At 53.4% G+C, this 9,356-nt stretch overlaps 1 protein-coding gene across 2 annotated transcripts in view; it reads right to left on the reverse strand.

The window, feature by feature from the left end:
* The window catches only part of CAMK1 (calcium/calmodulin dependent protein kinase I), a 204,796-nt gene extending 195,666 nt beyond the window's left edge, over positions 1–9,130 (reverse strand). For both annotated transcript variants that reach the window (XM_033926333.1, XM_033926334.1), the window contains exon 1: positions 8,963–9,130. The gene's annotated coding sequence lies outside the window, so the exon portion shown is untranslated. The remainder of the gene's footprint in view (positions 1–8,962) is intronic.
* Positions 9,131–9,356: the final 226 nt, after the last annotated feature.

Consider the following 9,356-nt stretch of genomic DNA (forward strand, 5'->3'; position numbering starts at 1 on the left):
GGCCTCCAATATCTCCTTGACTGATTGAGACACGGGGAGAGCAGTCAGGGGGAGAGAAACCAAGCATTCAGATGAAGAGATTGAAGATTGGGATGTAACAGTGAACCCTGACCCTGTGACAGTAGAGAGGGAAACAGAGGCAGAGGCAGTGGATCTCTGACACTGAGTCGAAGTAGAAGGGAAAACCACGGCTGGCGTGGCCAGCGAGGGGCAATCAGGATCAGGGTGGCTTGTACCGTTTTCAGGTGGATAAGCGTCCGCAGTATCAGAGGGAACGGCGGGAACGCGTACAGGAACCTTCCCTCCCAATCGAGGAGGAAGGCGTCGGCCTCGAGCCGGTCCGGGGAGTATATCCGGGAGCAGAAGAGAGGCAGCTTGTGGTTGTGAGGGGACGCGAACAGGTCTATTTGAGGCGTCCCCCACCGTTCGAACACTCCTCGTAGGGCCTGAGAGTGTAGTGACCACTCGTGTGGCTGGAGGAGGCGGCTGAGTCTGTCCGCCAGGCAGTTTTGTTCTCCTTGTATGTACACCGCCCGAAGGAAGGTGTTGTTGGAGATTGCCCATTTCCAGAGGCGCAGAGCTTCCCGGCAAAGGGGCCAAGATCCTGTGCCCCCTTGTTTGTTTACGTAGTACATCGCTACTTGATTGTCGGTTCGGATGAGAACCACTCGGTCGCGGAGCAGATGTTGGAAGGCTACTGCTGCGAGGTAGATGGCCCGAAGTTCTAGCACGTTGATGTGGCAGCGTCGGTCTTGTGCTGACCACATTCCCTGGGTGCGCAGGCCGTCCAGATGGGCTCCCCAAGCGTACTCCGACGAGTCCGTGGTGAGTACCTTGCTGTGGGGTGGGGTGAGGAAGAGCAAACCTTTGGAAAGATTTGAAGAGTCGGCCCACCAGCGGAGCGATCGTTGCAATGAAGGAGTCACTGTCACTGAGTGGTCGATCGGGTCCCGGTCTTGACGCCATTGAGACGCCAGGGTCCATTGAGGGATTCTCAGATGGAGGCGGGCGAAGGGTGTGACATGGACGGTGGAGGCCATGTGGCCCAGGAGGATCATCATCTGTCGGGCTGATACTGAGGTCAGCCGAGAGATCCTTCGGCTCAGACTTACTAACGCCTCCAGGCGCGGAGGGGGGAGGAAGGAACGGAGGCGAACCGTGTCCAGCGTGGCCCCGATGAACTGTAGGGATTGTGAGGGGCGTAGTTGAGATTTTGGGAAGTTTATTTCGAACCCCAGACTTTGTAGATAGGTAATAGTCTGTTGGGTCGCTGAGATAGCCCCTTCTTTGGACGGGGCTTTGATTAGCCAGTCGTCCAGGTAGGGGAATACCTGGAGGCCCTGGGAGCGTAAGGTTGCTGCTACCACCACGAGGCACTTGGTGAAGACCCGAGGTGATGATGCTAGTCCGAAGGGGAGGACTCGATATTGTAGGTGCCAGTCCCCTACTTGGAAACGCAAAAACTTGCGGTGAGCGGGGTGCACTGGGACATGTGTGTACGCCTCCTTGAGATCGAGGGAGCAGAGCCAGTCGCCCTCGTCGATCAGGGGGTAGAGTGTTGGTAGTGAGAGCATCCGAAACTTTTCCCGTACCAGGAATTTGTTGAGGCGTCTCAAGTCTAGTATTGGGCGTAGGTCTCCCGTTTTTTTCGGTACCAGAAAGTAACGGGAGTAGAAGCCCTTCCCCCGTTGGTCGGGGGGGACCTTCTCCACTGCTCTCAGGCGAAGCAGGTCTCGAGCTTCGGAGAGGAGTAGAGGTAGCTGAGTCCTGTTGGGAGGGCAATTCCTTGGGGGGTTGTCCGGGGGAATGGCCCGAAAGTTGAGAGAGTACCCTGATGAGATCACGCCAAGGACCCATGCGTCCGTCGTGAGTTGTTCCCAGCGAGGGTAAAAGGCTTTGAGTCGACCTCCGATGGGAAGGTGGTCTGGGACTATGGCGGAGGGGGCCCGCCCCCTTCCGCGTGTCCCGTCAAAAGGACGGGGATGGTTTGGTGGTCGCGGGCGGTTGGGACTTGGGCATGGCCCTGTGATGGGCTTGCGGACGTCTGGGTGGGGGCCGCGAGAAAGCAGGGGTGGACTTTTGTGGGTAGCGGCGCGGAGGGGCCCTGTATGGCCTGGGCGCTGGCGGTTTGGGCTTTTGCCGGACAAGGGAGGCAAATGAGCGTTCATGTTCGGAGAGGCGTTTTGTCGCCGCCTCGATAGTGTCATCGAACAATTCCTTTCCCACGCAGGGGAGGTTTGCTAGCCGGTCCTGTAAGTTGGGGTCCATGTCGACCAGGCGCAGCCAAGCTAGTCGGCGCATGGCGATAGCGAAGGCGGCTTCTCTGGAGGAGAGTTCGAAGCCATCGTAGGCCGCGTGGAATAGATGAAGGCGCAGGTTGGAGAGGGACTCTAAAAGCAGGCCGAACGTTTCCTGTCGGGGGGGCCGGTAGGTCAGTCTCAAAGGCTCTCAATAGTCCAATGAGGTGTTTGAGGTATGATGTGAAGGTGAAAGTGTAGCTTTGCACCCTAGAGGCCATCATTGCGTTTTGGTATAGTCTCCTGCCGAACTTGTCCAGGGTTCGGCCTTCCCGGCCTGGGGGTACCGCTGCTGAGACACGGGACGGGTGAGCCTTTTTCAAGGAGGATTCCACCAGCAGCGATTGGTGGGAGAGCTGTGGTTGCTCGAATCCCGGATAAGGTACTGTGCGGTACTTGGCCTCCATTTTGGAGGGTACGGCCGTGACCATGTAGGGGGTCTCCAGGTTCCTGAAGAAGGCCTGTTGGAGTACCGGGTTAGGTGGTAAGCGGAGGGACTCTCTGGGCAGTGATGGCATATCCAGCTCCGCCAGGTACTCCTTAGAGTATCTGGAGTCGGACTGGAGATCTAAGTCCAATGCTTGGCCCATGTCTTGGACAAAGCGAGTGAAGGATGGGCGAGATGTCCCCGGAGCCCCGTGCGGGGTCAGGGAACGAGACCTTCGCCGGGTGGAGAAGGATAAGGAGGCTTCCCTCGAGTATCGAGGTTCATGCTCTGATCCATGCTCCGAGGTTGGGGAAGCACTGTGAGAGTGTTCCGGGGTTGTCGATCTTCGGCGTCTCGAGGAGCCCCTCGGGGACGATGCCGGGGTTAAGGGTACCGATCGATGTCGGGTTGGTGACCTCGATCCGGACTCCCTCGGAGAATGCGTCCGAGGGGGAGTTCGGAGGATACGCGGGTTGGAGAGTGATAACTCAGCCACCCTTAGTGGTCCTGTACGAGGTGTGGGGGAACGGCCTCGTAGGGTTGGTGAACCTCGGGCCTTCTTGGAGGTACGGCGGTTCGAGGTTTCTGTCGTTCTAGCCCGACGTTTTGCCCCTCGGCGGTCCGCAGAGGGGGAATGTCTCGGGCGTCTCGGCGAGGAGTCCGAGGAGGATGGGATGCGGCGAGGATTGCGCACCTTTCCTCGAGGTTGTTCGGTGCGAGGCTCAGGTTGGTCTGGCGCATTCGAGGTCGAGGCCGATTGAAACTGGGCTATTGCAGCGGACAGCTCCGACGTGATCATCGCTCGGAGTAGGTCCTGGAAGACGGGCACGGACAGCATCGAAGGCATGTCCCCTGCCTCTGTGCGCTCCACCGGGGGCGACCTCGTATCAGAGTATTCCCGTGTGGTGGAGGCACGGCCCGAAGGCTTGGAGGGCTTAGGCGGGGCTGTAAGCATGGGGCTTCCGCCATGCGTCGCCGTTGTCCCCGAGGCTGGCTTCTTCGCTGTTACAGAACCTGAAGAGGGAAGAGGGGACTTACCCGGAGCCGAGGCTTTCTGTTGTCCCGAGGACTTCGGGGTCGAGTCTCGAGGCGATGCCGAGGTTTCCGGGGCCGAGGTCAAGGCCGGGGCCGAGGCCAGGGCCGACCTCGAGGCCGAAGTGGGGGGTTGGTCCGGGGTGAAAAGATCCGCCATGCGGGCTTTTCTTCGGCGGAAGGCCCGGTTTTGGAAAATAGCGCACTGGGGGCAGGAGTCGGTTGGATGAGTCGCCCCCAGACAAAGGATGCACCGGCGATGCGGGTCTGTGAGAGAAAGAAGCCGCTCGCACCGGGTGCACTTTTTAAAGCCGGTCAAAGGCCGGGACATTAAATCGAAAGTAGCCGCGGCTTGATTAGCCACGCGGCCACGGGGACCCGGAAGCCTCCGGGTCGTTGAAAACGAAGCAGGAATCAAGTAAAAAGGTAAGGAATTCGCGCACAGCAACTTAATCGTGAAAAAACAAGAAAAAATCGCGGTGCTAGAAGGCAGTTGGGGCAGAGCCTGAAAAACACGTCTTCTAGGCTCGCGGAAAATTTTGAACTGGAGACCACGAGGGGATGCACCCCCTAGTGGAGCAGGAAGGCACGCATGCGTGGAGCAGCAGAGCAAACTTAAACCTTCAATCAAGTTTGCTTGAAAATGCTTCCGCATCGGGGCTCCGTAGATGACGTCACCCACATGTGAGAATATCATGCCTGCTTGTCCTGGGATAACTGATTTTCTGTTTGTAGCTCCGCCCACGTGTGCAGGTGGGCCGCGAGACCCCCAGAACATATCACCCCAGGTAGTGAGGGATCTGCATACCAAGTTTCGTTCAAATCGGTCAAGCCGTTTTTGCGTGATCGCGGCACATACACACATACATACCTCCGATTTTATATATATAGATTCAAAACACAGCACCGAGACTTATCTACTCATTGAGGAAACACGACCACATTACAGAAGCAAACCTCGACTCACATTGGCTTCCTATCCCAGCAAGAACTCTTTTCAAATTCTACTGTCTACTTTACAAAACTATAAATGGAGACAGCCCAACCTACCTGAACAACCGCCTCATCCAAACCACCTCAACCAGACATAGGAAAACTCACACCCCATTCACACACCCGCCAATCAAAGAAAAAAACTATACGACGGCCTCCTAGCCACTCAAGCAGCAAAATTAGACAACCAAATCTCCAATCTACTGATAACGACCCCAGACTACAAAACATTCAGAAAAGAATTAAAGACTAAGAACATAAGAAGTTGCCTCCACTGGGTCAGACCAGAGGTCCATCCCACCCAGCGGTCCGCTCCTGCGGCGGCCCATCAGGTCTGTGACCTGTGAAGTGGTTCCTAACCACTTCTATAACCTACCTCAAGACTATACTCTTCCAAAAATCCCTGAAAAAGACATAACTCCACAAGCTTCCGTCTTTTCTATCAACACCTCCCCGACCACCAGAAAAAACCTGATCTACTCTTTATCTTCCCTGGAAATGTACTGTTACTCTTTCCATCTCCCTTGGAAAATATCCAAATATCTTTTTGTATTCCACCTTATTTAACTCCTTTGTAATCTGCCTTGAACCGCAAGGTAATGGCGGAATTGAAATCCATAATGTAATGTAATCCTACTAGGACCATAATAATCATCTTTATGCATCCCGGCAGCCGTCTCAGATGCATATCAGCCCACAAATTTGTGATACGCCTTGACACTGGCTCCCCTCAAAAAGAGGAACTGAAGTCTGCAGGTTTTTAGCTAAAGTGTTCACTAAACATATCTAATAATGATACTAATTTCATAATATTTCAGTTCCTCTTTTTGAGGGGAGCCAGTATCAAGGCGTATCACAAACTTCTTGGGTATGGCGGTATATAAAATAAAATGATGATTATTAAGAACATAAGAAGTGCCTCTGCTGGGTCAGACCAGAGGTCCATCGCGCCCAGCAGTCCGCTCGCGTGGCGGCCCAACAGGTCCAGGACCTGTGTAGTAGTCTTCTATCTATACCCTTCTATCCCCTTTTCCTTCAGAAAATTGTCCAATCCCTTCTCGAACCCTAATACTGTACTCTGACCTATCACGCCCTCTGGAAGCGCATTTCAGGTGTCCACCACCCGTTGGGTGAAGAAAAACTTCCTAGCGTTGGTTTTGAATCTGTCTCCTTTCAACTTTTCCGAATGCCCTCTCGTTCTTGTAGTTTTCGAGCGTTTGAAGAATCTGTCCCTCTCCACTTTCTCTATGCCCTTCGTGATCTTATAGGTCTCAATCATGTCTTCAGGGAAAAGAGCCCCAGTTTTATATTCCGCCATACCCAAGAAGTTCTAGGCAGTTCACAACAGTTAATTGTAATACAAACAATGCAAATCATTGAAAATCAACAAGTTATGTGCATAGAATATAGGAAAAATACATACATATCATAGAAAAAGATACAACAATCTTAAAAATAATAAAAAGTTATAATGATAAAATATGTTAAGAACCCAGCCTGTTAAACAATTGAGTTTTTATCTGCTTTCTAAAATCAAGATAAGAAGAGGCATCCAGCACAATTTTGGGGGAAGGGGTAAAACGCGGACCTGACGGACCCCTTTCGGATCTAAACCCGCACGACCTTAAAAATCTGAGGTCCGTGTCCGTGTCGCTTGTAGGGAAGGGGTAAAACGCGGACCTGACGGACCCCTTTCGGATCTAAACCCGCACGACCTTAAAAATCTGAGGTCCGTGTCCGTGTCGCTTGTAGGGAAGGGGTAAAACGCGGACCTGACGGACCTCGCGGATCTAAACCCGCACGACCTTAAAAATCTGAGGTCCGTGTCCGTGCCGCTTGTACGGAAGGGGTAAAACGCGGACCTGATGGACCTGGTGGATCTAAACCCGCACGACCTTAAAAATCTGAGGTCCGTGTCCGTGCCGCTTGTACGGAAGGGGTAAAACGCGGACCTGACGGACTTCGCGGATCTAAACCCGCACGTCCTTAAAAATCTGAGGTCCGTGTCGCTTGTAGGGAAGGGGTAAAACGCGGACCTGACGGACCTCGCGGATCTAAACCCGCACGTCCTTAAAAATCTGAGGTCCGTGCCGCTTGTAGGGAAGGGGTAAAACACGGACCTGACGGACCCCTTTCGGATCTAAACCCGCACGACCTTAAAAATCTGAGGTCCGTGTCCGTGTCGCTTGTAGGGAAGGGGTAAAACGCGGACCTGACGGACCTCGCGGATCTAAACCCGCACAACCTTAAAAATCTGAGGTCCGTGTCCGTGCCACTTGTACGGAAGGGGTAAAACGCGGACCTGACGGACCTCGCAGATCTAAACCCGCACGTCCTTAAAAATCTGAGGTCCGTGCTGCTTGTAGGGAAGGGGTAAAACGCGGACCTGACGGACCCCTTTCGGATCTAAACCCGCACGACCTTAAAAATCTGAGGTCCGTGTCCGTGCCGCTTGTACGTAAGGGGTAAAACGCGGACCTGACGGACCTCGCGGATCTAAACCCGCACGTCCTTAAAAATCTGAGGTCCGTGTCCGTGCCGCTAGTAGGGAAGGGGTAAAACGCGGACCTGACGGACCTCGCGGATCTAAACCCGCACGTCCTTAAAAATCTGAGGTCCATGTCGGTCCCTGTCCCTGCCACTTGTAGTTTCTGTCTCTGACAGACCTTGATGAGATTTTAGCACTGACGGATCCGTCTCAGCATAGGGAGGGAAAAGTGTTAGGATCCGTCAGCGCTAAAATCTCATCGAAGTCTGTCAGAGCCAGAAACTAACTACAAGCGACACAGACCTCAGATTTTTAAGGACATGCAGGTTTAGATCCGCGAGGTCCGTCAGGTCCGCGTTTTACCCCTTCCCCAATTTTGGCAAGCCATGAATTCAGTTTGGCCGCCTGAAAAGAAAAGGTTCTTTCAAAGAACCTTTAAATCACATAGCACGAAAGGAAGCGAATGAAAATGAACAATATGCAACATTAACCTTATGAACGGTTATAAAAAATATATATATTTCAGTTTCATAAAAGAACTAACAATCTAAGACTTTGTAAAGAGCAAGACATGAAGGTCTTTGGGCCACACCGATGCACCCCTTTCCCCATCTCTGCTTGGGGCTCCAGCTCCCTCTTCCTTTTCATCTGACCTTATTTTGCCTTGTGCAAATGCTAATGTCAGTAAAGCAATCTCAAGTAATAAACTTTAGCCTTAGAAACTCGTTTTTCCAGCCACAGGACTGGTTACACAACACCTGAAATGACCACCGACCCTTTATGCAGGGGTAGACAATTCCGGTCCTGAGAGCCGGAGCCAAGTCAGGTTTTCAGGAAATCCACAATAAATATGCACGAGATAGATTTGCATCTCAAGGAGGCAGTGCACGCAAATCCATCTCATACCTATTCATTGTGGATATCCTGAAAACCTGAACTGGCTCCGGCTCTCGAGGACCGGAATTGCCTACCCCTGCTCTAGGCTGATAAGTCATAAGGCAGGGATCTCAAAGTCCCTCCTTGAGGGCCACAATCCAGTCGGGTTTTCAGGATTTCCCCAATGAATATGCATTGAAAGTAGTGCATGCACATAGATCTCATGCATATTCATTGGGGAAATCCTGAAAACCCGACTGGATTGCGGCCCTCAAGGAGGGACTTTGAGACCCCTATCATAAGGGATCTCTTCAGCCCCATCTCCTTCACCCCCTAGAACAAGGGTAGGCAATTCCGGTCCTCGAGAGCCGGAGGCTTTCAGGATATCCACAATAAATATGCAGGAGATCGATTTGCATATCAAGGAGGCAGTGCATGCAAATCCATCTCATACCTATTCATTGTGGATATCCTGAAAACCTGGCCTGGCTCCGGCTCTCAGGAACGGAATTGCCTACCCCTGCTTTAGGGGAAACTAATGCTCAAAAAGAGGGGTTTCACATGCTACACTTCTCCTTATCTGTCCAGGCAAACCACAAAGCAGGAAGTTGAGCAAAAGCCCAGGATCCGATCTAAAGCTCTGTCAAAGGCTAAGCCGAAACCAAAGCCCAGCCTTGCAGAAGCACCTGAACGCAGTCAGCCGCTTGGGCTATTATTAGACGTAACGCTCACAAGCCCCTCGGCTGGCACTGGGAGTCGCCTTTTGGGCTACCATCCTCCAGCTGCCACTTTTGCCCGCCTCGGGTCCAGGGGAGCCACCACCTAAGTCCAGTAGCCACTTTGGCTTACCTGAAGCTGCCGTTCTCCGGGGGTGGGGGGCGGGGACGAGGAACAGTCTCTCGCTCTCTCCACCCGAGCGTCTCTTGGCAGTCTCGGGCTCGGCTACAACATCCCCTGTCGCTGCTCTCCCGAGCCAGGGTCTGCGGACACGGCTGCCACTGCCTTCCACCCTGCCCCGCTGGGGTGACGTCATCGCGGGGGCGGAGCTCACGCTGCCCAATGGCCAACGAGAGGCGGAGCGCAACTAAAATTAAACGTTCTATAGGGGAGGGGCGGGAGACAGCGGTTCATTCACAATCTGAGCTGCTGCTAGTGGTGGACTGGGAATCCCACAGGTGTCAAAGTGGGTCCTCCAGGGCCGCCATCCACTCGGGTTTTCAGGATATGCATTGAAGGCAGTGCA

The sequence above is a fragment of the Geotrypetes seraphini genome, chromosome 17 (genome assembly GCF_902459505.1).
Source record: "Geotrypetes seraphini chromosome 17, aGeoSer1.1, whole genome shotgun sequence".
Classification (NCBI taxonomy): domain Eukaryota; kingdom Metazoa; phylum Chordata; class Amphibia; order Gymnophiona; family Dermophiidae; genus Geotrypetes; species Geotrypetes seraphini.